The sequence below is a fragment of the Lynx canadensis genome, chromosome E2 (genome assembly GCF_007474595.2).
Source record: "Lynx canadensis isolate LIC74 chromosome E2, mLynCan4.pri.v2, whole genome shotgun sequence".
Lineage (NCBI taxonomy): Eukaryota > Metazoa > Chordata > Mammalia > Carnivora > Felidae > Lynx > Lynx canadensis.
Genome location: NC_044317.1, coordinates 44,652,869 through 44,679,018, shown reverse-complemented (window position 1 = coordinate 44,679,018; position 26,150 = coordinate 44,652,869). Strand labels below are relative to the sequence as shown.

The window sequence follows — 26,150 nt, the reverse complement described above, 5'->3', positions numbered from 1 at the left end:
GGTTCCAAACACAAAATGTAATATGTACCTTGGGTGTGGCCCTGGTGAGAATACTGGGGTTCCAGTTGTCTATCTTGAATCTTGGGGTAGGATTTCCATGCCAACAGATCTTGGCAAACTGAAACCTCTGGCTGCTGCACTCACCCTCTCCCCACCTACAAAGCACCCAGCTCCTAAAAGCAGAAGTGTGACAGAGAGAAGCATGCCACTGTCCCTAACCCAAGAACAAGGTCTGTGGCTTGGTGATTTTGTCCAGAGGGAGAAGCTGGCCACAGACAAGAGAGTTCCATATGTGTCTCCATAGGAAATGACCTCATTTGTAACTGTAGAAAAGTTCAAGCCTAAGGACATTCTCAAAAACAGTGAGGTTTTACTAAAAGACTATTAGGAGAAGATTGAAAGATTCGCTGGAGATATATGAACTATAGGCTGGCTAGTTTCCCAGAAAGAATTAGACACTTACAGAGCTGTTCCTTTTGTCAGAACAAATCCCAGATACTGACTTGATTACATTGGTCTGTGAAGCAATATATACTTCACAGCATTGTTGAAAGCAGAAATCATGATTTCTGCAACTTAACGGCTGGGAGATACTCAAAAGATAGACCTGTGGAAACCACTGTCATCCAAAGGTGACTGTGGTAATAATCAAGGCTGTACCCTAAAGGAGCAATATCACAGATTTTCAGTGTGGGCTGGGGGAAGACAGATTGCACTTAAACTAGCTAGTCACTAAAGAAAACAAGCAAATAACAAGTCTGGTGGTGGGGAGCACTAGTAGGGGAAACAGACAAAAATACCAGATATGTTACAATTATCTATAATTTCTACTTTCTATAAATAAAGAAAAAGTCCAAAGTAATAGGAAAATGGCCCATCAACAAAACAGAAACTGCCTGCAAGAACACCAAATTTAACAAAGACTTCAAAGTAGCCATAAATATATTCAGATAAACAAAAGAACCTATACTTACATAAAGGTATGGTCACAGTGTCACATCAATATCAATAAAGAAAAGCTATTTAATACCACATGGGAATCCTACACTTGAAAAGTATTATAATATGAAATGAAAATTTCACTAGAGCAACTCAATATTAGATATAAACTGGCAGAAGAAAATACTGGCAAACTTAAAAGATATTGTGCAGTCTAACAGGAAAAACAAATGAAAAAGAGACTTAGAAAACCTGGATGCAAGCATACCTACATATATAATGGGTGTATGAGAAGAGAGAAAAGGATCATTTTAACATCGTCCAATAACAATGAAAAGTTCTCAAAGTTATATTTTTTCATCCAGGAAGCTCAACACACCCAGCAGGATCAAGGCACAGAGATCTACAAATAGACAAAACATGGTAAAAACGGTGAAATGTGAAAGAGAAATTTGTTTGGTTGTTGTTTTTTTGTTGTTTTGTTTTTTAAGTCAGCTCTAGGCCCAATGTGGCATTTGAATTCATGACCCTGAGACAAGAGCCCCCCCTTGATCTACCGACTGAGCCAGCCAGGTGCCCGCTGAAAGAAAAATATGAAAGCAGCAAGAAGAAAATGAGTTGTTACTTACAAGTGAGCCCCAGTAAGAATAATTAATGACCTCTCCTCAGAAATAACAGAGACCAGAATGTAAACCAAGACTCAAAAACTTCAACCAGGAATGCTATAATAAGCAAAACTATTTTTTGAAAATGAAGATGAAATAGAAACTGGGAGAATTAATTGCTAGCAGACCTATCTTTAAAATTTTTTTTTTAACGTTTTATTTATTTTTGAGACAGAGAGAGACAGAGCATGAACGGGGGAGGGGCAGAGAGAGGGGGAGACACAGAATGGAAGCAGGCTCCAGGCTCTGAGCCATCAGCCCAGAGCCCGACGTGGGGCTCGAACTCACAGACCACGAGATCGTGACCTGAGCTGAAGTCGGACGCTCAACCGACTGAGCCACCCAGGCGCCCCGCTAGCAGACCTATCTTAATACTGAAGGGAGTTCTTCAAGCAGAAAGCAAATGATTCGAGGCAGTAATATATATCCACATGAAAAGATAAAGAGAGGTGACTGGGTGGCTCAGTGGGTTAAGTGTCCAGTTTCAGCTCAGGTCATGATCTCACAGTTTGGGAGTTTTGAGCCTCTCATCAGGCTCAGCTCAGAGCCTGGAGCCTGCTTTAGATTCTGTGTCTCCCCTTTCTCTGCCCATCCCCAGCTCATGCTCCCTCTCTCCTCTCTCTCTCAAAAATAAATGAACATTTAAAAACAAAATTTTTTTAAAAAGAAAACATAAAGAGCACCAGGAAAGGTAATTATTTGATAAAGACAGTATACATGTATATTTTTCTCTCTTAGTTAACTGATTTAAATATCAACTATATGAAATAACATGTTTTATTAGGCCTACAATATATAAAAGTATAATTTGGGAGGGGCCAAGGTGGCAGAACAACATGGAAGGTTTTTTTGCATTTTGTATCCATGAAATACAGCCATATCAATACTAAACCATCTTGCACACGTAAACTGATTTGAGAAATAACACAACATCTGCACAACCTGAACCAGAGAACAACCACATTCACTGGTGCTGGAACAAGGACGTTAAGGGTGAAGCCTGGTGTCAGATGTGTGTTGTGATTTTCCATATCCCTGAAACGCTGCTACAAGATCATGTGAGCTTTTTCTGGGATGGGCTGGCACCCAGCCACAGTCTCTGGGCATCAGCAGCAGCATGGTCCCACAAACGTTCCCGGATGCGACTGGCACCTGGCCATTACTTGGTGAGACCCTCCCCCAGAAGGTCTGCGCAGGTCAAAGCCGCAGTCTCTCAGAAGTGAGGGGAAACAGCCACAACTGAGAAAAAACGCAGAGGGGGAGGTACAGCCTGGCAACCTGACACCTTGGTCATGGACAGTGTAGAACTAGGGAGTGGATGGAAGGTGAAGACAAAGGATGGGTGCACAATTGCTGATCAGGGAGAACAGTGTTCCAATACTAGAGAGTGGGTATCTGGGTGGTGCCATCTTCACCTCTCCTGCGCATGTGCATACACACCTCTAAGTGCCAAAACAATCCACCCCAGTAAGCTAAGCAGTGCCATCTAGTGGAGAACGGAGCCATTACACTAAGCCCTGCCCAACTGGACCAACCTCGCTCTTAAGGAACACCACAAGTCTCTCCGCCTGCTCAGTTTACAGACTATAAAGTGCTTCATAGTTTGACTTCTAGGGGAAAATGATGTAATTTCAATCGTATTTCAGTCTGTTCGCTGGTCCATCTATTCAACTTTTTTTTCTTTTTGTGAATACGGAAAGAAATTTATTTTTATTGTCAATTTTTATTAACATTTTTCTTTAATTTTTTCTACTATATTTACTTTTGTAAATTTTTCAAATTTTATTTTACTTATATCATTTCATATTACATTTCATTGTATTCATTTTTCAAATTTTCAAACATTTTACTTTTATTTTTTCTTTTTTTTCTTGTCTTTCCCTTCTTTCTCTAATCTGTCAAGCACCTTTCTTTTTTTTTTTTGTTATTAACATAGTTACTTCATCCTTTATTATATTTATTATGTTACAAATATAAATACTATATGTTTAATGTTCACTGATTCCATAATCATATTTTCTTTTTTTTTTCTTTTTTTTTTATATATGAAATTTATTGACAACTTGGTTTCCATACAACACCCAGTGCTCATCCCAAAAGGTGCCCTCCTCAATACCCATCACCCACCCTCCCCTCCCTCCCACCCCCCATCAACCCTCAGTTTGTTCTCAGTTTTTAACAGTCTCTTATGCTTTGGCTCTCTCCGACTCTAACGTCCTTTTTTTTTTTTTTTTTTTCCCTTCCCCTCCCCCATGGGTTCCTGTTAAGTTTCTCAGGATCCACATAAGAGTGAAACCATATGGTATCTGTCTTTCTCTGTATGGCTTATTTCACTTAGCATCACACTCTCCAGTTCCATCCACGTTGCTACAAAAGGCCATATTTCATTTTTTCCAATGTTCATAGCAGCACTCTCAACAATAGCCAAATTATGGAAAGAGCCTAAATGTCCATCAACTGATGAATGGATAAAGAAATTGTGGTTTATATACACAATGGAATACTACGTGGCAATGAGAAAAAATGTCAAGCACCTTTCAACAAGCAGACCAAAACAGACCTAAGATCATAGCATAATTTATTTGATTTTTTGTGTGTTGCTTTTAATATTTTTAATTTAATATTTTCCCCTTATTCTTTTTCTTCCTTCAAAATGATAAAATGCAGGAATTCACCCCAAAAGAAAGAGCAGGAAGAAATAACAGCCAGGGACTTAACACAGATACAAGGAAGATGTCTGAACCAAAATTTAGAATCGTGATAATAAGAATACTAGCTGGGGTTGAAAATAGATTAGAATCCCTTTCTGCGGAGATAAAAGAAATAAAAGCTAGTCAGGATGAAATAAAAAATGTTATAACTGAGCTGCAATCTCGAATGAATGCCACAATGGCAAGGATGGATAAGGCAGAGCAGCGAATCGGCAATATAGAGGACGAACTTATGGAGACTAATGAAGCAGAAAGAAAGAGGGAGACTAAGGCAAAAGAGCACAATTTAAGAATTAGAGAAATCGATGACTCATTAAAAAGGAACAACATCAGAATCACAGGAGTCCCAGAAGATGAAGAGAGAAAAAGGGGGTAGAAGGGTTATGTGAGCAAATCCTAGTGGAAAACTTTCCCAACCTGGGGAAAGACACAGATATCAAAATCCAGGAGGCACAGAGGACTCCCATTTGATTCAACAAAAACCGACTGTCAACAAGGCATATCATAGTCAAATTCACAAAATACTCAGGCAAGGAAAGAATCATGAAAGCAGCAAGGGAAAAAAGTCCTCAACTTACAAGGGAAGGGAAGACAGATCAGGTTTGTAGCAGACCTATCCACAGTAACTTCGCAGACCAGAAAGGAGTGGCAGGATATATTCAATGTGCTGAATCATAAAATATGCAGCCAAGAATTCTTTATCCACCAAGGCTGTCATTCAAAACAGAAGGAGAGATAAAAAGTTTCCCAGACAAACAAAAATTAAGAGTTCATGACTACTAAACCAACCCTGTAAGAAATTTGAAGGGGGACTGAGGGAAGACAAGACAAACCAAAACCAAAACAAAACCCCAAAAGCAACAAAGACTAGAAAGGACCAGAGAACACCACCAGAAACTCCAACTCTACAGGCAACATAATGGCAATAAACAAATATCTTTCAGTACTCACTCTAAACATCAATGGACTAAGTGCTCCAATCAAAAGACATAGGGTAACAGAATAGATAAGAAAACAAGATCCATCTATATGCTGTTTATGAGAGACCCACTTTAGACCTAAAGACACCTTCAAATTGAAAGTAAGGGGATGGAGAACCATCTATCATCTTAATGGTCGCCAAAAGAAAGCCGGAGTAGCTATACTTACATCAGACAATCTACACTTTAAAATGAAGACTACAACAAGAGATGAAGAAGGGCATTATATAATTAAGGGGTCTATACACCAAGACCTAACACTAGTAAACGTTTATGCTCCAAATGTGAGAGCACCCAAATATATAAATCAATCACAAACATAAACTCATTGATAATAATACCATAATAGTAGGGGACTTGCAACATCCCACTTACAACAATGGACAGATCATCTAAACAGAAAATCAACAAGGAAACAATGGCTTTGAATGACACACTGGACCAGATAGACTTAAGAGATATATTCAGAACATTTCATCCTAAAGCACAGGAACACACATTCTTCTCCAGTGCACATGGAACGTTCTCCAGAATAGATCACATACTGGGACACAAATCAGCCTCAAAAAGTACAAAAAGATCAAGATCATACTGTGCATATTTCAGACCACAATGCTATGAAACTCGAAATCAACCACAAGAAAAACTTTGGAAAGATAACAAATACTTGGAGACTAAAGAACATCCTACTAAAGAATGAATGGGCTAACTAAGAAGTTAAAGAGGAAATTAAAAAGTACATGGAAGCCAATGAAAATGATAACAACAGCCCAAAACCATGTGACACAGCAAAGGTGGTCATAAGAGGAAAGTATATAGCAATCCAGGCCTTCCTAAAGAAGGAAGAAAGATCTCAGATACACAACCTAACTTTACACCTTAAAGAGCTGGAAAAAGAACAGCAAATAAAACCCAAAACCAGCAGAAGACAGGAACTAATAAAGATTAGAGCAGAAATCAATGCTATCAAAACCAAAAAACAGAAGAGCAGATCAATGAAACCAGAAACTGGTTCTTTGAAAGAATTAACAAAAATTGATAAATCCCTAGCCAGTATGATCAAAAAGAAAAAGGAAAGGACCCAAATAAATAAAATCAAAAATGAAAGAGGAGAGATCACAACCAACGCAGCAGAAATAAAAACAATAATAAGAGAATATTATGAGCAATTATACACCAGTAAAACGGGCAATCTGGAAGAAATGGACAAATTCCTAGAAACATATAAACTACCAAAACTGAAACAGGAAGACATAGAAAATTTGAACAGACCCATAACCCATAACCAGAAGTCGACTTAGTAATCAAAAATCTCCCAAAACCAAGAGTCCAGGGCCAGATGGCTTTCCAGGGGAATTTTACCAAACATTTAAGGAAGAGTTAACACCTATTCTCTTGAAGCTGTTCCAAAAAATAGAAATGGAAAGAAAACTTCCAAATTTGCCAGTGCTGAATCCAGCATTACCTTGATTCCAAAACCAGACAAAACCCCACTAAAAGGAGAACTATAGACCAATTTCCCTAATGAACATGGGTGCAAAAATCCTCAACAAGATATTAGCCAACCAGATCCAACGATACATTAAAAAAAATTATTCACCGTGACCAAGTGGGATTTATACCTGGGATGCAGGGCTGGTTCAATATCCGCAAAACAATTAACATGATTCATCACATCACTAAAAGAAAGGACAAGAACCACATGATCCTCTCAATAGATGCAGAGAAAGCATTTGACAAAATACAGCATCCTTTCTTGATAAAAACCCTCAAGAAAGTAGGGATAGAAGGATCATACTTTGAGGTCATAAAAGCCATATGTGAAAGACCCAACAGAGCTTTCCTCCTAAGGTCAGTAACAAGACAGGGATGTCCACTCTCGCCACTGTTATTCAACATAGTATTGGAAGTCTTAGCTTAAGCAATCAGACAACACAAGGAAATAAAAGGCATCCAAATCGGCCAGGAGGAGGTCAAACTTTCACTCTTTGCAGATGACATGATACTGTATATGGAAAACCCTAAAGATTCCACCAAAAAAATTCTAGAACTGATTCATGAAGTCAGCAGAGTTGCAGGATATAAAATGAATGTACAGAAATCAGTTGCATTCCTATACACCAATAATGAAGCAAATGAAACAGAAATCAAGGAATCAATCCCATTTACAGTTGCACCAAAAGCCATAAAATACCTAGGAATAAATCTAACCGAAGAGGTGAAAAATCTATATGCTGAAAACTATAGAAAGCTTATGACAGAAATTGAAGAAGACATAAAAAAATGGAAAAAAGATTCCATGCTCCTGGATAGGAAGAACAAATATTGTTAAAATATCAATACTACCCAAAGCAATCTACATACATATTCAATGTAATTCTCTCGAAATAACATCAGCATTCTTCACCGAGCTAGAACAAACAATCCTAAAATTTGTATAGAAACAGAAAAGGTCCCAAATAGCCAAAGCAGTCTTGAAAAAGAAAGCCAAAGCAGGAGGTGTCACAATCCCGGACTTCAAACTGTATTACAAAGCTGTAATCATCAAGACAGTATGATACTGGCACAAGAACTGACACTCAGATCAATGGAACAGAATAGAGAATGCAGAAATGGACCCACAAACGTATAGCCAACTAATCTTTGACAAAGCAGGCAAGAATATCCACTGGAATAAAGACAGTCTCTTCAGCAAGTGGTGCTGGGAAAACTGGACAGCGACATGCAGAAGAATGAACCTGGACCACTTTCTTACACCATACACAAAAATAAACTCAAAAATGGATGAAAGACCTAAATGTAAGACAGGAAGCCATCAAAATCCTCAAGGAGAAATCAGGCAAAAACCTATTTGACCTTGGCCGCAGCAACTTTTGACTCAACACGTCTCTGGAGGCAAAGGAAACAAAAGCAAAAATGAACTACTGGGACCTCATCAAAATAAAAAGCTTCTGCACAGGGAAGGAAACAGCAAAACTAAAAGGTAACCAACAGAATGGGAGAAGATATTTGCAAACGACATATCAGATAAAGGATTAGTATCCAAAATCTTTAAAGAACCTACCAAACTCAACACCCAAAACACAAATAATCCAGTGAAGAAATGGGCAAAAGACACGTATAGACACTTCTCCAAAGAAGACATCCAGATAGCTGATTAACACGTGAAAAAATGCTCAACATCATTCATCATCAGGGAAATACAAATCAGAACCACAATGAGATACCACCTGTCAGAATGGCTAATATTAACAACTCAGGCAACAGCAGATGTTGGTGAGGATGTGGAGAAAGAGGATCTCTCTCTTTTGCACTGCTGGTGGGAATGCAAGCTGGTGCAGCCACTCTGGAAAACAGTATGGAGGTTCCTCAAAAAGTTAAACATAGAATTACCATATGACCCAGCAATTACACTACTAGTTATTTATCCAAGGGATACAGTTGTGCTGTTTTGAAGGGGCAGAGGCACCCCCATGTTTATAGCAGCACTTTCAACAATAGCCAAAGTACGGAAAGAGCCCAAATGCCCATCGATGGATGAATGGATAAGGAAGATATGGTATGTATATATATGTATATATATATATATGTGTGTGTATATACATATATATGTATATATGTATATATGTATGTATATACATACATATACATATATGTATATATGTATATATGTGTCTATATGTATATACATATATGTACACACATATATATACATATATAATGGAGTATTACTCGGCAATCATAAAGAATGAAATCTTGCCTTTTGCAACTACATGGATGGAACTGGAGGGCATTATGCAAAGTGAAATTAGAGAAAGACAAAAATCATAGGACTTCACTCATATGAGGACTTTAAGGTACAAAACAGATGAACATAAGGGAAGGGAGCAAAAATAATATAAAAACAGGGAGGGGGAAAAACCATAAGAGACTCTTAAATATGGAGAACAAACAGAGGGTTATTGGAGGGGTGTGGGAGGGGGGATGGGCTAAATGGGTAAGGGGCATTAAGGAATCTACTCCTGAAATCATTGTTGCACTATCTGCTAACTAATTTGGATGTAAATTAAAAATAAATAAGAAAGGATAAAATAAAAATAAAAGTATAATTTGTACTTCTATAACACAAAGGAGGTGGGTAGCAAAGCTATACTGGGTAAGTAACTGAATACAGATGGTACTTTGAATCCACAGCATCAAAGAAGAAAATCAAAAACAATAAGGGGCACCTGGCTGGCTGAGCTGGCAGAGCATGTGACTCTTGAGCTTGGGATCATGAGTTCAAGCCCCCCATTGGGTGCAGAGCTTACTTAAAAAAAAAAAAAAAGATAAATAAAATTAATATAACAAATGCTATATATGTATATAAGATTTCTTTTGTTCTGCTTTTTAAAAGACAAATAACATTTCTATATCTCATTGGAATTTAGTATATACTGGAAGCTGTACACATTAAGCTCTGGATCAACCATTAAAAATATTTGCAAATCATTTATCTCATAAGGGGTTAAATACCCAAAATATATAAAGGATTCCTACAACTCAGTATAAAAAAAGACACAATCCAATTAAAATATGGGCAGAGGATTTGAATACATATTTTCTCCCAAAATACAAGAGGCAAACAAATAAATGAAATGGTGCTCCATATCATTAATCATCAGAGAAATGCAAATCAAAACCACAATGAGATACTGATTTACACCTGTTAGAATGGCTGTTATCAAAAAGAAAAGGAGTAACAAGTGTTGGAAAGTTGTGGAGGAAAGGGAAACCTACATATTGAGAATGTAAATGGGTGCAGCAGTTATGGAAAACACTATGGAGGTTCCTTAATAAAGTAAACATAGAACTATTGTATGACTAGCAATTCCACCTCTGGATATTTATCTAAAGGAAATGAAATCTCAAAAAGATTTCTGCAGACTCTAGGTTCACTGCAGCATATTTACAATACACAAGGCATGGAAACAACTAAACGTTCATTGATGGGTGGAATGTTAAAGAAAATTTGGTGTGTATACACAATGGAATGTTATTTTGCCATAAAAAACTAAGGAAATCCTGCCATTTACAACTACATAAATTGACCTTGAGAGGATTATGCTAGGGGAAGTAAGTCAGAGAAAGACAAATACTGAATGATCTCACTTATATCTGGAATTAGATTTAAAAACAAAACACCTCACAAATACAACACATTGGTAGCTTCCATAGGTGTGGGGATAAGTGGAAGAGTGGGTGGGCGAAATGGGTGAAAGTGGTCAAGGAAGGTACAAATTCCCAGTTATAAAGTAAGTCAAGGGGATATTAATGTACAGCATAGTAATTATACTTAATGATACAGCGTATGTTTGAAAGTGGCTAAGATGTTAAATCTTAAAAGTTCTCATCAGAAGGAAAAAAGTTAACAGAAGAAGGTGATGGATGTTAACTAAATTTATTTCTATAATCATTTTGTAATATATACATATATTAAATCATGTATACCAAAAGTAGTTGTATGTCAATTATATCTCAATAAAACTAAATGAATTAAGAACGGTGGTGAAGGCAACTAAAAGGCAAAAATATATAACCCAGTAGTATTGCATTTTTTTGTTTGTTGTTCCTCCCTTTTTGCAATACGTTTAAAGACCTGCATAAAACATAATTATAAACCTATTTAAAGGGTACACTGTATAAAGATATAATCTAGGACAAAAGCGACTTTAAAAGGGAGAACTTGAGCAGTTACAGGGGCAAAGTTTTTCTATTAAAGCTAAATAGGCATACAGTGAAGGTTTGACTCAGCGGGTCTGAAATGTTTAAAGCTTTGCCTATTCCAAACAAAAGTGAAGGTCCTTTACGAGCTCCTGGTAGATTACCTGGCATTTAATGATTTTAATCTGTATCCTGTCGGGGGGGGGGGGGCGGGCAAAAACTGAGTACAACAGTTTTTCTGACTTTTTAAAAAAAGGTTTGTTTATTGGGCACCTGGGTGTCTCAGCTGGTTAAGTGTCCAACTTCAGCTCTAGTCATGATCTCAGAGCTCATGAGTTTGAGCCCCACATCAGTCTCTCTATTGTCAGCACAGAGCCTTTGTGGTATCTTCTGTCTCCCTCTCTCTCTGCCCCTCCCCGCTCATGCACTCACTCTCTCTCTCTCAAAAATAAACCTTTTTGGGGCGCCTGGGTGGCGCAGTCGGTTAAGCGTCCGACTTCAGCCAGGTCACGATCTCTCGGTCCGTGAGTTCGAGCCCCGCGTCGGGCTCTGGGCTGGTGGCTCAGAGCCTGGAGCCTGCTTCCGATTCTGTGTCTCCCTCTCTCTCTGGCCCTCCCCCGTTCATGCTCTGTCTCTCTCTGTCCCAAAAATAAATAAACGTTGAAAAAAAAAAATTAAAAAAAAAAAAAATAAATAAACCTTTTTAAAAAGAAAAAAACTCATGCAAAAAAATGTTTATTTTGAGAGAGAAAGAGAAAGTGGGGGGGGGGGGGGGGGGAGAGAAAGAGAGAGAATCCCAAGCAGGCTCCATGCTTTTAGCGCAGAGCCCCCTGAAGGGCTCTATCCCACAAATCAGGAGATCATGACCTGAGCTGACATCAAGAATTGGGACATTTAACTGAATGAACCACCCAGATGCCCCAACTTTTTTTTACTTTTGTGAGTCCTTCTAGAAAATCACTGAACCTGAGAGTGATTTTGGGACCCCTGAATAAAGTTAGTTTTATTTCAAACTAGTTCATCACAAATGCAAATTTTTAATTGAAATCTACAGGATAAATGCTAATAAAATGATTAAATTGTATAATGGGGGCGCCTGGGTGGCGCAGTCGGTTAAGCGTCCGACTTCAGCCAGGTCACGATCTCGCGGTCCGTGAGTTCGAGCCCCGCGTCGGGCTCTGGGCTGATGGCTCAGAGCCTGGAGCCTGTTTCCGATTCTGTATCTCCCTCTCTCTCTGCCCCTCCCCCATTCATGCTCTGTCTCTCTCTGTCCCAAAAATAAACAAACGTTGAAAAAAAAAAATTAAAAAAAAAAATTGTATAATGAATAGGAAATATAAAAGGAGTCAAATGGTAAACTACAAAAAAAAGTCAGTGGAACAGAAAGGAAGTCATTAATTAGGGATAGAAAAGCACAGAAGAGGGGCACCTGGGTGGCTCAGTCAGTTAAGCATCCAACTTCAGCTCAGGTCATGATCTCACAGCCCATGGGTTCGAGCCCCACATTGGGCTCTGTGCTGACAGCTCAGAGCCTGGAGCCTGCTTTGGATTCTGTGTCTCCCTCTCTCTCTGTCCCTCCCTCGCTCTCTCTCTCTCAAAAATAAATAAACATTAGAAAATTTTAAAAAAAATAGAAGACAGTATATATAGAAAACAAGTAGAAAAGTCCTCCTCAGTTATTACTTTACATGCAAATGTATTAGAATCTTCAACTAAAATGCAGAGATTGGCAGAATGGATAGAAAATACAGTGCAACTGTAGTCAGTCTACAACAAACTGATGACAAATCCAAACATATAAATAGGTTGAAAATAGGATATAAAAATGTGTTGCATACCAGTAGTCCTCAAAGAGTTGGAAGCCTACATGAGACCAAATAGGCTTAGAAGAGACAAGAGACAAAGGAACATCTTCTATGTTGATAAAAGGGGTCAGCCCACCAAGAAAATACAACTACTATGAATATATATGCCTTAAAGCCCCAAAATATATGAAGCAACAATTGACAGGATTGAGGGGAGGAATAGAAAGTTCTACAATAAAGTTTGAGACTTCAATAAACCAACTCCAATAATGGATAGAAAGACTAGGCAAAAGATAATTTGGAAATAGGAGAGTACAGCAACACTATAAATCAATTGGACATCCCAGATATACACCAAACACCAGAATACATATTCTCAAGTACAAATGAAAAATGGTCTAGAATACATCACACGTTAGGCCATAAAAGAAAACACAACACAATGGAATATTAGCCATCAAAAGGAAACAATTACTGATACCTGTTAACATCATGTGAAATTTGAAAACATGCTAACTGGAAGAGGCCAGACACAAATGCCTTTCAATTATTATATTGTTGTCCCATTTATATGAATATTACTCCATTTATTTGAAATACCTAAAATAGATAAAACTTTAGATTTTGAAAAATTCGTTATTGCAAGGGGTTGAGGGAGAGGCAGTGAAGAGTGATTACTTACAGGGTACAGAGTTCCCTTTCGGGATGATGAAAAATTCTGCAATTAGATGGTAAAGGTTGCACATTGTGGGTTTACTTAATATCACTGAATTGTATACTGTAAAATGATTAAATAGCAAATCCTGTTATGTATATTTTCACAATTAACTGACAGAAATAGAGAAAGACAATTCAGCAAAAGTGGCCACAGACATCAATATCCCACGCTCATAATGGATAGAACAATTAGGAAAAAAGGTCAAGGAAACAGAAAAACCTATAACCAACACTATAAACCACTTAGACTTAACAGACATTTATAAAACACTTCACCCAACAATAGCAAAATATACATTCTTTTCAAATGCACATGGAATATTTTCCACAAGAAACTATATGCTAGGCTAGAACAGAAAACTTAATAAATTAAAAAAAAAACAATAAAAAACAGTTTGTCTATCCATAATGTAGTTACAAATAAATAACGGAAAAATGGGAAACTCCAAAACATGGAATTTATTTTTTTTTTAATTTTTTTTTTTCAACGTTTATTTATTTTTGGGACAGAGAGAGACAGAGCATGAACGGGGGAGGGGCAGAGAGAGAGGGAGACACAGAATCAGAAACAGGCTCCAGGCTCTGAGCCATCAGCCCAGAGCCCGACGCGGGGCTCGAACTCACGGACCGCGAGATCGTGACCTGGCTGAAGTCGGACGCTTAACCGACTGCGCCACCCAGGCGCCCCCAAAACATGGAATTTAAACAGAACACTCCTAGGGGCGCCTGGGTGGCTCAGTCGGTTAAGCGTCCTACTCAAGCTCAGGTCATGATCTCACTGTCTGTGAGTTCAAGCCTGGGCTCTGTGCTGACAGCTCAGAGCCTGGAGCCTGCTTCGGATTCTGTATCTCCCTCTCTCTCTGCCCCTCCCCCATCATGCTCTGTCTCTGTCTCTGAAAAATGGATAAAGCTTAAAAAAATTTTTTTAAACAAAACACTCCTAAATAATCAATATATTAAAAATGAACAAGGAAGGGCACCTGGGTGTCTCAGTCGGTTGGGCGTCCGACTTCAGCTCGGATCATGATCTCACAGTCCATGAGTTTGAGCCCTGCATTGGGCCCTGTGCTGACAGCTCAGAGCCTGGAGCCTGCTTCAGATTCTGTGTCTCTCTCTCTCTCTCTGCCTCTCCCCTGCTCATGCTCTGAGTGGGGGGGGGGGGGCAGAGAGAGAGGAAGACACAGAATCTGAAGCAGGCTCCAGGCTCTCAGATGTCAGCACAGAGCCTGACACAGGGCTCGAACCCACAAACCGCAAGATCGTGACCTGACCAAAGTCGGATGCTTAACCAACCTAGCCACCCAGGCGCCCCTGGTTCTATGAAAAGTTTTTAAAAGTTCACAAATGTTTAGATGATCAAGAATGACCAGAGAGAACGAAGACTCCTATTACCACAATCATAAGTGAAAGAGGGAACAGTACTACCAACCTTACAGAAATAAAAATTGATTACAAAGAATAGGATGAACAATTGTACAACAAGAAATCAGGAAGCCCTTGGGGCGCCTGTGTGGCTCAACTGGTTCAGTGTTCAACTCTTGGTTTCCACTCAGGTCATGATCTCACGGTGCATGGGATTGGGACCCCGTGTCAGGGCTCTGTGCTGACAGCATGGAGCCTGCTTGGGATTTCGATTTCTCTCTCTCTCTCTCTCTCTCTCTCTCTCTCTTTGAATCTCTCTCCCTCTGCCTCTCCTCTGCTCATGCACTATCTCTCTCTCAAAATAAATAAACATTTAAAAAAATCAGAAAACTCAGATGAATTGGATAAAATCATACAAAGGCACAAACTTCCAAATCTACTCATGGAGGTAGAATATTTGAATAATATTCTAACAAATAAGTAAATGAATTAGTTATTTTAAAAACTACCCATAAAGAAAAGCCTAGGTCAGCACAGCTTCACAGTTAAAGTCTACCAAACCAAGCAGAATACTAATTCTTTACAAACTCTTGAAGTAAAAAGGAGGGAAAACTTCCTAATTTTATGAACCCAAAATTAACCTGATAGCTACATCAGAAAAAGACATTACAAAAAAGGGCAACTATCACTAATACCTTTTATGAATATGGATGCAAAAAATCTAAACAAAACACTAGTAATCTGAATCTAGGAACATATAAAAAGAATTATATACCTTGACCAAGTGGGATTTATCCGTGGAATTCAAAATTAGATTGTTAATCTAATGTAACATATCGGAATCATAAAAAATAGGAGCACATGGGTGGTTCAGTCAATTAAGCATCTGACTCTAGATTTTGGCTCAGGTCATGATCTCACCGTTCATGGGTTCAAGCCCTGCCTCAGGCTCTGCACTGACAGTGCTGAGCCTGCTTGGGATTCTCTCTCTGCCTCTTTCTCTGCCTCTTCCCCACTCACGTGCTCTGTTTCTCTCTCTCTCTCAAAATAAATAAAACTTAAAAAAATAAAAAATAAACTACATGACCATCTTCATTCATGAAGAGAAAGCATTTACAAAATCCAACACCCTTTCATGACAAAAGAGAGTGAACGTATGAATAGAAGGGAACTATCTCCACAGGATAAAATTGACAGCTACCATTAGACTTAGTGATACTTACCCCTGATGTTGGAAGAGGACAAGTCTATACCTTATTGCCTCTTCTAATCAACATTGTTCTACAGATCTAGCTGGGACAAATAGGAAATATCAATAAAGGCACCCATAGTGGAAAGAAGGAAGGAAAATGATCTCCATTAATAGATGGCATGACCTTATATACAGAAAATCCAAAAATTTGACTATAACACTATTAGAATGGAGCAAGATTGCAGGATGCAAATAAATATGCAAAAATAAAATATTTTTATACACATGCAATAACAATCTGAAATAAGTAATTCCATTTATAATAGTATCCAAATTAATAAAATATTTAACAAAAATTCAAACTGTATACTTTAAAAAATACAAAATACTAATGAAAGAAGTTAAGGTAATTAAGTGAAGATCATCCCATGTTTATGAACCAGGCTACTCAATAATAAGATCACGATATTCTCCAAAGTGATCTAAACATTATGCAACTCCTGTCAGAGTCCCAACTGGCTTCTTTGTAGAAACTGACATGCTGACTTCTAAATTCATATGAAATTGCAAGTAATTCAGAATAACCAAATCAGTTAGGGGAAAAAAAAACAACCCTGAAAAACTAACATTTACCAATCTAAAAGTTACAAATATACAATAATCAAAGCAGTTGGACACTGGCATAAGGTTAGATGTATCTACTATTTTGTTTTTTGTTTTTTGTTTTTTTTTTTTAGAGAGCACAGGCAGGGGAGAAGGGCAGAGGGAGAGAGAGAATCCCAAGCAGGTCCCACACCCAGCATGGAGCAGACTCGGGGCTTGGCTCGATCCCCACAGCCCTGTGATCATGACTCAAGCCAAAATCAAGTCGGACACAACTGACTAAGCCACCAGGCGCCCCATAAGGTTAGATATATTAATCAACAGAATAGAACTGATTGGAAATTAAATCCAGGTATCTATCTGGTCCATTGATTTTTCTTTTTTATTTTGAGAGAGAGCGAGTAGGGAGGGGCAGAGAGAGAGAAGGAGAGGATCCCAAGTAGGCTCCATGCTGTCAGCACAGAGCCTGATGTGGGGCTCAAACTCACAAACTGTGAGATAATGACCTGAGAGGAACCCAGGAGTCGGATGCTTAACCTACTGAGCCACCCAGGCGCCCCTCTGGTCAAATGAGTTTTGACAAGAGTGCAAAGACCTTTTAGTGGAGAAAGGACAGTCTTTTCAACAAATGATGATAGGAAAACTGGATAGCTACATACAAAAGAATGAAATTAGACCCTTTCCTCACAATATATACAAAGATGAACTAAAAACTGATCAATGACCCAACTATAAGGCATGCAAATATAAAACCTATAGAAGAAAATACAGGAGTAAATCATCATGACCTTAAATTTGGCAAAGGATTCTCGGCACACCAAAAGCACAAACAAGGAGAAAAAAATGGAAAAATTGGGCTTCATCAAAATTGAAATTTTCAAAGAACATTCCCGGTAAAACTGAAAACACAATCTACAGAATAGGAGAAAATATTTATAAATGATATATTTGATAAGGGTTTAATAGCCACATTATGTAAAGACGCCCACAACTAAAGAACAAAAAGACATCTGGTAACAGATTTCAATAGACATTTCTCCAAAGAAGATATAGAAATGTCAATAAGCATGTGGAGGGAAAAATATGCCAAAAGTCGTGATCAGGGAAATGCATATAAAAACCATAACAGGGGCACCTGGGTGGCTCAGTCGGTTTTGCGATCCACCTCGGCTCAGGTCATGATCTCACGGTCCGTGAGTTCGAGCCCCGTGTTGGGCTCTGTGCTGACAGCTCTGAGCCTGGAGCTGCTTCGGATTCTGTGTCTCCCTCTCTCTCTGACCCTCCCCCGTTCATGCTCTGTCTCTCTCTGTCTCAAAAATAAATAAACATTTAAAAAATAAATAAATAAATTTAATGAGAGGGGTGCCTGGGCGACTCAGTAGGTTGAGCGTCCGACTTCAGCTCAGGTCATGATCTTGCGGTCTGTGAGTTCAAGCCCAGCGTCGGGCTCTGTGCTGACAGCTCAGAGCCTGGAGCCTACTTCCAACTGTTTCTCCCTCTCTCTCTGCCCTCCCCTGCTCATGCTCTGTCTCTCTCTCTGTCAAAAACAAATAAACATTAAAAAAATTTTTTTAATAAAAAATTATTTAAAAAAAAATTAATGAGAGAGAGCAAGAGCAAGTGCTGGGGGGTTGAGGGACAGAGAGAGAGGGAGACAGAAGATCTGAACCAGGCTCTGTGCTGGCAGCAGAGTCCCATGTGAGGTTCAAACTCATGAACTGCAAGATCATGACTTGAGCTAAAGTCAGATGCTCAACTGACTGAGCCACACAGGTGCCCCTATTAATTTATTTTGCATGTGTGTGCAAGGTGGGTAGGGGCAGAGAGGGAGAGGGAATCCTAAGCAGGCTCTGCACTGTTACTGCAGAGCCCAATGCAGGGCTCAATCTCACAAACTGTGAGATCATGACCTGAGGTGATATTAATAGTCAGACACTCAACCAGGTGAGCCACCCAGATGCTCCAACGGGATGATTCATTTAAAATGCTAAAAGGGCATCAGCTGGCTCTGTCCATAGAACATGCGACTCTTGATCTTGGGTCGTAAATTCAAGCACCACGCTGGCCACAGAGATTACTTAAAAAAAAAAAAAGTCAAAATGCTAAAAGAAACACTGTCAACTGAGAACTTTGTATGTGGCAAAATTGTCCTTTAGAAAATGGGGGGGGGGAGTAAAAAAAAAAGTTAAAAAAAGTGGGGGAGAAATTAAGACTTCCCTGATAAAGGAAAACTGAGAGTTCATTTTCACTAGACATTCTCTACAAAAAATCCCAAAGGGAGACTTTCAAGTTGAAAGGAAGCCAGACAGTAACTCAAACCCATATGGAGATATAAAAAACTCCCATAGAGGAAAATACACAGGGAAAATATAAAAGCCATTATTTTTGTAATTTTGGTTTAACTCCACTTTTTGTTTTCTACAGATATAAAAGATAAATGAATAAAAAATAGTTATATATACATTAATGGGTACACAGTACATAAAAATGTTAATTCATGGGACACCTGGCTGGCTCAGTTGGTGGAACATCCAACTCCTGATCTCATGGTCATGAGTTCAAGCCCCATGTTGGGCATAGAGCCTATTAAAAAAAAAAAAAAAGTTGGGGTGCCTGGGTGGCTCAGTCGGTTAAGCGTCTGACCGGCTCAGGTCATGATCTCGCGGTCTGTGGGTTCGAGCCCCGCGTCGGACTCTGTGCTGACAGCTCGGAGCCCGGAGCATGTTTCGGATTCTGTGTCTCCCTCTCTCTCAGACCCTCTCCCGCTCATGCTCTGTCTCTCTCTGTCTCAAAAATAAATAAACGTTAAAAAAAAAAAAAGAAAGTTACCTCATGACTTAATCTAAAGTCAGTGAAAGTGGAACTGAAAAGTAGAGTTTTTGTATGTGAACAAAGTTGATGTCAATTTAAAATAGATTGTTATATAACTTTATGATATATACTTCCCATGGTAACCACAAACAGGATACTATAGAACATACCCAAAAGGGAATCAAAGAGTGTCACTATCGGTACAGAGTTTCAGTTTAGAAGATGAGAAAGTTCTGGAGATAGGTGGTGATGGTTGCATAACCATGTAGTGTATTTAATGCCTCTGAATTTTAACCTTAAAAATGTTTAATATACTAAATCTTATTTAAATATATTTTAGCAGAGTAAAATACTACAGTGAGATACTACTTCATACCTACTAGGATACCTACAAAGAAAAAGTCAGATACTAACAGGTGTTGGGGGGATGTGAATAAATTAGAACCCTCATATGCTGCTGATTGGAATTAAAAATAGTGTGACTGCTTTGGAAAACAGTCTAGCAATTTTTCAAAATGTTCAAAATGGAGTTACCATATGATACAGCAATTCAACTGGTAGGCATATAGAAGAGAAACGAAGATGTATGTCTACACAAAAACTTGAACATGAATATTCTTTGCAGGATTACTCATAAGAATCAAAAGGTAGAGGAGTGCCTGGGTGGATCATTATATAAGCCTCCAACTGTTAATGACACAAATGCCCATCAAAAAATAGGACAGATGTGCCTGGATGGCTCAGTCAGTAGAGCATGTGACTTTTGATCTTGGAGTCATGAGTTGAACCCCATTTTGGGCATAGAGATTAGTTAAAAAAAAAAAAAAGGAGAGCAAAATAAAATAGGATTTATTCTTATTATGGGAGATTACCTAATGATAAAATAGTACAAACACAGATGATTCTCACAAATGCGAAATTAAGCAAAACAGGCCAGATAAAAATGTATACAATATTATGTAAAATCACATTTATATCAACTTCTTTTATATGAATCTAATTAAAATGAATCTATCATAATAGTGGTAAGAACAGTAGTTACCTTTGTTGAGGGTAGGGAGGGGTGAGTTGGTAATGACTAGAAGGAAATACGTTTTTCTTGTGATTAAGAAAATGGTTAAATGGGTATATATACATGTTAAAATGTGATGGTTAAATGGGTATATATACATGTTAAAAACAAACTAGAATGTTGTTTGCATGATTTGCAGTAATTTATGTTTCAGTTAGAAAAAATATATAAAACACATGCAAAGATAAGGTGGCAGAGGTGAGTTTGGAATTCACATTCTTCTCACTACAAAGTAAGTTGTAACTCTGGTTCTTGCCTGTGTAGTTCAGAATTACTTCATTATGGAATGAAATCTGAGCATGAGTAATTTGCTGGAAAGTTAGAAATAATCTATAACCTACCAAAATACACTAAAGCATAAAGGTTAGTAAATAATTCCATTCACCTCCATGGATATCACTTGGGTGCAATAAAAATTAGTAGACCTGGAGTACACAGACTCTGCACTTTCCACAGAAAGGAATGGCCCTTGGCCAGCTACTGTGAGATAAGCTGGGAGCCTTTAGAATATCCTCCCTTTAAAAGCTTTTTTTGAGGGACACCTGGGTGGTTCAGTTGGTTAAGTGACTCTTGATTTCAGCTCAGGTCATGATCTCACAGTTCCTGAGTTCGAGCCTCATGTCGGGCTCTGTGCTGATGGTGTTGGGCCTGCCTGGGATTCTCTCTCCTCTCTCTCTCTGCCCTTCCCCTGCTCACTCACTCTCTCTCTCTCTCTCTCAAAAATAAATAAGTAAACTTAAAAAATAATAAAAGCTTTTTTGAGCTATGCCAAATAGTCTTTGCTAACAATGTGACTTTTGGTAAACTGTTTTGTTGCCAGGGGCCCTCTGTAGGGGCTTGAAATTGAGTAGGTAAGGGTAAATCACATAGTTACTCCATGCCTATATTTCATTTGTTTGTTTGTTTGTTTCCCGTGGCTGTTTCTGATCCTCAATAAAAACTCTGGACCCAAAAGCTCAGGTGAGCTTCCATGGCTCAGTTCACATGTGTTCTTACAAATTGTTGCTGGGAGAATTAAGCACTGTTTGTGTGAGTCCAATGGAAGCTCACATCTAGTTTTTTCCTGCTCTTCATCCTATGTGACTTTTCTCTTTGCTGATTTTAATCCTATGTGACTTTTCTCTTTGCTGATTTTAAATTATATCCTTTCATAACCACCATTTTCTTTAATTCTGTAAGTCTTAGCACATCATCAAATTTGAGGATGTTTTTGGGGAACTCTGACAAATCATGGCTTTAGTGTAAGTTGATCAAAACCTTATAGCCTTGGGTTTGTGTCCATTATATCCCTTTTCAACAACTACAAAGGGACATTGTCTGATTTCTTTAATAATCTTTACCATACCCTACCATAGTTTTAGTCCTATTCATAGTATATATTTACATGGTCTGTTATAAACAAGTTAAGGGATAGAAGCTATGTCTCTTTAAGTTACATGAACAATACTGGCATACTTTAGGCACTTAATTACATGTTACATGAACAATATTGGCAAATTTTAGGCACTTAATATCTGATGTTTGACTTAGAAATGCAAATTCTAGAAATTCTTCCTTAAGAAACAGATATAAGGGTGCCTGGGTGGATCAGTTGTTGAGCATCCAACTTCAGCTCAGGTCATGATCTCACAGTTTGTGAGTTCGAGGCCCACATCAGGCTTGCTGCTGTCAGTATAGAGCCTGTTTCGGATCTTCTGTCTCTCCTCTCTCTCTCTCTCTGCTCCTCCCTCACTTATGCTCTCTCTCCCTGAAAAAAACATTAAAAAAAAGAAAAGAAACATATAAAAGCAGGGATGCCTGGCTGGCTCAGTCGGTAGAGCATGTGACTCTTGATCTTGGGATTGTGAGTTCAAGCCCCATGTTGGGCATGGAGCCTACTTAAAAAAAAAAAAAAGAAAAGAGGGGCGCCTGGGTGGCTGTTGGCTGAGCGTCCAACTTTGGCTCAGGTCATGATCTCATGGTCCGTGAGTTCGAGCCACGTGTTGGGCTCTGTGACGACAGCATAGAGCCTGGAGCCTGCTTCGAATTCTGTGTCTCCCTCTCTCTCTGCTCCTCCCCCACTCATGCTCTGTTTCTCTCTCTCTCTCCTTCAAAAATAAATTTAAAAAAGCATTAAAAAGAAAAGAAACATATGAATGCAGATAAAATTCTATTATAAAGATCCACATATATTACAAAATAGTTTATGATCATTCTGAATATCTAATAGTAGGCAATAAAGGTTAAATAAAGTATGGTGAGCTGTAGGTTGTCAATATCTGCAGTATTTGCCCTTGATCCATATTAAATGATGAAAAAAATTTGATGAATTAGTGAGACAATCAGATTTAAAAAATGATCAGAGGTTGTATACTATCATAATAAAGAACATAGAATCTGTCATCCAAAATTCAGTTCATTAACCTTATTTTTGGTTGTTACTAACTGTGTAACTTTTTACTACATTACTTAACTGACTTTATTTCCTCATCAGTAAAATGGGAAAAACAACAGTGACCTACCTCAAAGTGTTGCTGTATGTATCAAATGAAATAAAACATATAAAGCACTTTCAGTGGCATAATAATGACACCAAGTAAAAGTTGCCTATTAATTAATGAACTTGTAAAGAATATTTCATGTATCTTGTTTCATTATTTTTGAAAATTCCCTTTGTTCTTCTCCTTTTTCTTACAGTGAAATTTGAGATTCTCAGGTCTGTTTTTCCATGTCATGGTAACTTATTTCAGTGTTCTTCCTCATTAATAATATTTGTCACAAAGATTCTCAAAAAGCATAGGAGGACAAATATTCTTGCCCTCCACATAAAGCTGCATACATATAACTAGTTTAAAGAATCTTATCTAACAAGCGACAGCTTGAGCCTAATAATAAAAGGCTCAATCTTGTTCCCATATCCAACACAGGAGTTATATGCATATTTACTTCTGTGTCTGTAAATATGTCCTTTCAAGTATAATGTGTATGATGAGGTCTTGTATGAAACTTGGATCTCCCAGATCATTCCTAGGTCTTATGAAAGAAATCACAATCTCTAAAAAATATGAAACTCTGAATAGCAGTCTTACTAGTTTTATTATGCTCCTCTGGTAATTGAAATTACAAAAGTTTTGAATATTTAGATGTGCCAGATCACATGGTGACCACTACCACTATCTACTTATAACTACATGTCTAGAAGTATGATAAAACTGTAACTTTGTCTCTTTTAAAAATGTGGCAAATTCATGGGCCAAATTTTTTTTTTAATGTTTATTTATTTTTGAGACAGAAGGAGAGAGCGCAGTAATGGGGAAGGAGTAGTGAGAAGCAGGACAGAGGATCCAAAGCAGGCTGGCAGCACGGAGCATGACACAGGGCTCAAACTCATGAACTGTGAGATCATGACCTGAGCTAAAGTCAGACACTTAACTGACTGAGCCACCCAGGTACCCTCACAGGCCAAATTTCTTGTTGGCAGAAGCAAAATAAAAAACATACTCAAATGCATAAATCTTCCAAAAATAGCAAACTGAATTCAACAATACATTAAAAAGATCATATACCATGATCAAGTGAAATTTATTCCAGGAATGCTAGGATGTTTCCATATCCACAAGTCAATCAATTGACACACAATGAAGGATTAACAAAATTAAGGGTAAAAGGACAAAAAATTAAGGATAAAAATCATATGGCCATCCCAATAGATCCAGAAAAAGCATTTGACAAAATTCAACATCAATTTGTTAAAAACTAAACAAAGTGGGCATTGAGGGAACATACCTCAACATAATAAGGTCATATATGACAAGCACAAAGCTAAGATCATACTCAGTGGTGAACATCTGAAAGCTTTTCCTCCAAGATCAGAAACAAGAAAGGATGCCCACTCTTACCACTTTTGTTCAACATCAGAAGTCCTAGCCAGAGCAATTAGGTAAGAAAAAAAATTAAAGGCCTCCAAAACAGAAACGAAGAAGTCAAACTGTCACTATTTGCAGATGACATTCTATTATTATTTATAAAATTTCTTTCTGATCATTAATTATTAGCATATAGAAATGCAACTGATTTTTGTACATTGATTTTGTATCCTGAACCTTTATTGAATTTGTTTATTAGTTCTAAGAGGTTGTTTTGGTGTAATCTTTAAACAATCCCATTTACAATTGCATCAAAAATAATAAAAAAACATAGGAATAAATTTAACCAAAGAGGTGAAGGACCTGTACACTGAAAACTATAAGACAATGCTGAAAGAAACTGAGGAAGACACAGATAAATAGAAAGGTAATCCACGCTCATAGACTGGAAGAATTAAATACTGTTAAAACATCTAGACTACCACAAAAGATTTATAAATTCAATGCATCCCTATCAAAATTTCAATGACATTTTTCAGAGAAATGCAACAAACAATCCTAAAATATGTATGGAACCACAAAAGACCCTGAAGAGTGAAAGGAATCTTGAGAAACAAAGCTGGAAGCATCATGCATTTTTATTTTAAACTGTATTACAAAGCTATAATGATCTAAACAGTTATGATATTAATATTTAAAAAAAGACACATTAGTCAATGGAATAGAACAAGGAGCCCAGAAAGAAACCCACATATAAATAGTCAATTTATGACAAAAGAGCCAAGAACATACAGTATTCATGACACAGTGTTGGAAAAACTGGACAACTACATGCAAAAGAATGAAATTGGAACATATTTTACACCATACACAAAAATGAACTCAAAATGGATTAAGGAGTTGAACATAGGACTTAAAACCATAAAGTTCCTAAAAGAAAACATAGTAAACTCCTTGACAATGGTCTGGGCAATGATTTTTGGATTGGACACCAAAAGCAACAAAAACAAAAATAAACAAGTGGGACTACAGCACATTAAAATGCCTCTGCACAGCAAAGGAAACCATCAACAAAATGAAAAGGTAACCTACTGAATGGGAAAAAAGAATTGTAAGTCATACATCTGATACGAGGTTAATATCCAAAGTATATGAAGAACTGGTTCAACTCAACAGCCAAAAAACAATCTGATTAAAAATGGGTAGAGAGTCTGAATAGATATTTTCCAAAGAAGACATGCAGGTGGCCAATACACATGAAAAGTTGTTTACCACCACTAATCATCAGGGAAATACAAATCAAAACCACAATGACACATCACTTCACACCTCCTAGAATGGCTACTATCCAAAAGACAAGAAATAACAAGTGTTGGGAAGGATGAGGAGAAAAGGAAATCTATTCTTGTGCACTGCTGGTGGAAATGTATATTGGTGCAGTTGCTATGGAAAACGGTATGGAGGTTCCTCAAAAAGTTAAAACAGAACTACCATATGATCCAACAATTTCACTTCTGGATATTTATCTGATGGAAACTTGAACATTAACTCAAAAAGATATATATAGATACCCCCATGTTCACGCAGCCTGGGTGTGGAGCCTGCTTAAGATTCTCTCTCTCCCTCTTCCTCTGCCCTTCCCCTGCTCAAGTGCGTGTGCAGAAGACACGAATTGACATTTTTCCAAAGAAGACACCCAGATGGCTAAAAGACACATGAAAAATGCTCAACATTACTCATCATCA

At 37.9% G+C, this 26,150-nt stretch overlaps 1 protein-coding gene across 8 annotated transcripts in view; it reads right to left on the bottom strand.

Moving 5' to 3' along the window:
* ZNF260 (zinc finger protein 260) overlaps positions 1-26,150 on the bottom strand; it is a 74,504-nt gene that overhangs the window by 44,018 nt on the left and 4,336 nt on the right. Inside the window, exon 1 of one of the 8 annotated variants that reach the window (XM_030297983.2) lies at positions 16,106-16,260. The exons of 5 other annotated variants lie outside the window; for them this stretch is intronic. The gene's annotated coding sequence lies outside the window, so the exon portion shown is untranslated. Of the gene's footprint in view, positions 1-28; positions 1,308-14,500; positions 14,536-16,105; positions 16,261-26,150 lie in introns of those variants that run through there. 2 more of the 8 variants (XM_030297984.1, XM_036064251.1) reach the window with 2 other exon arrangements.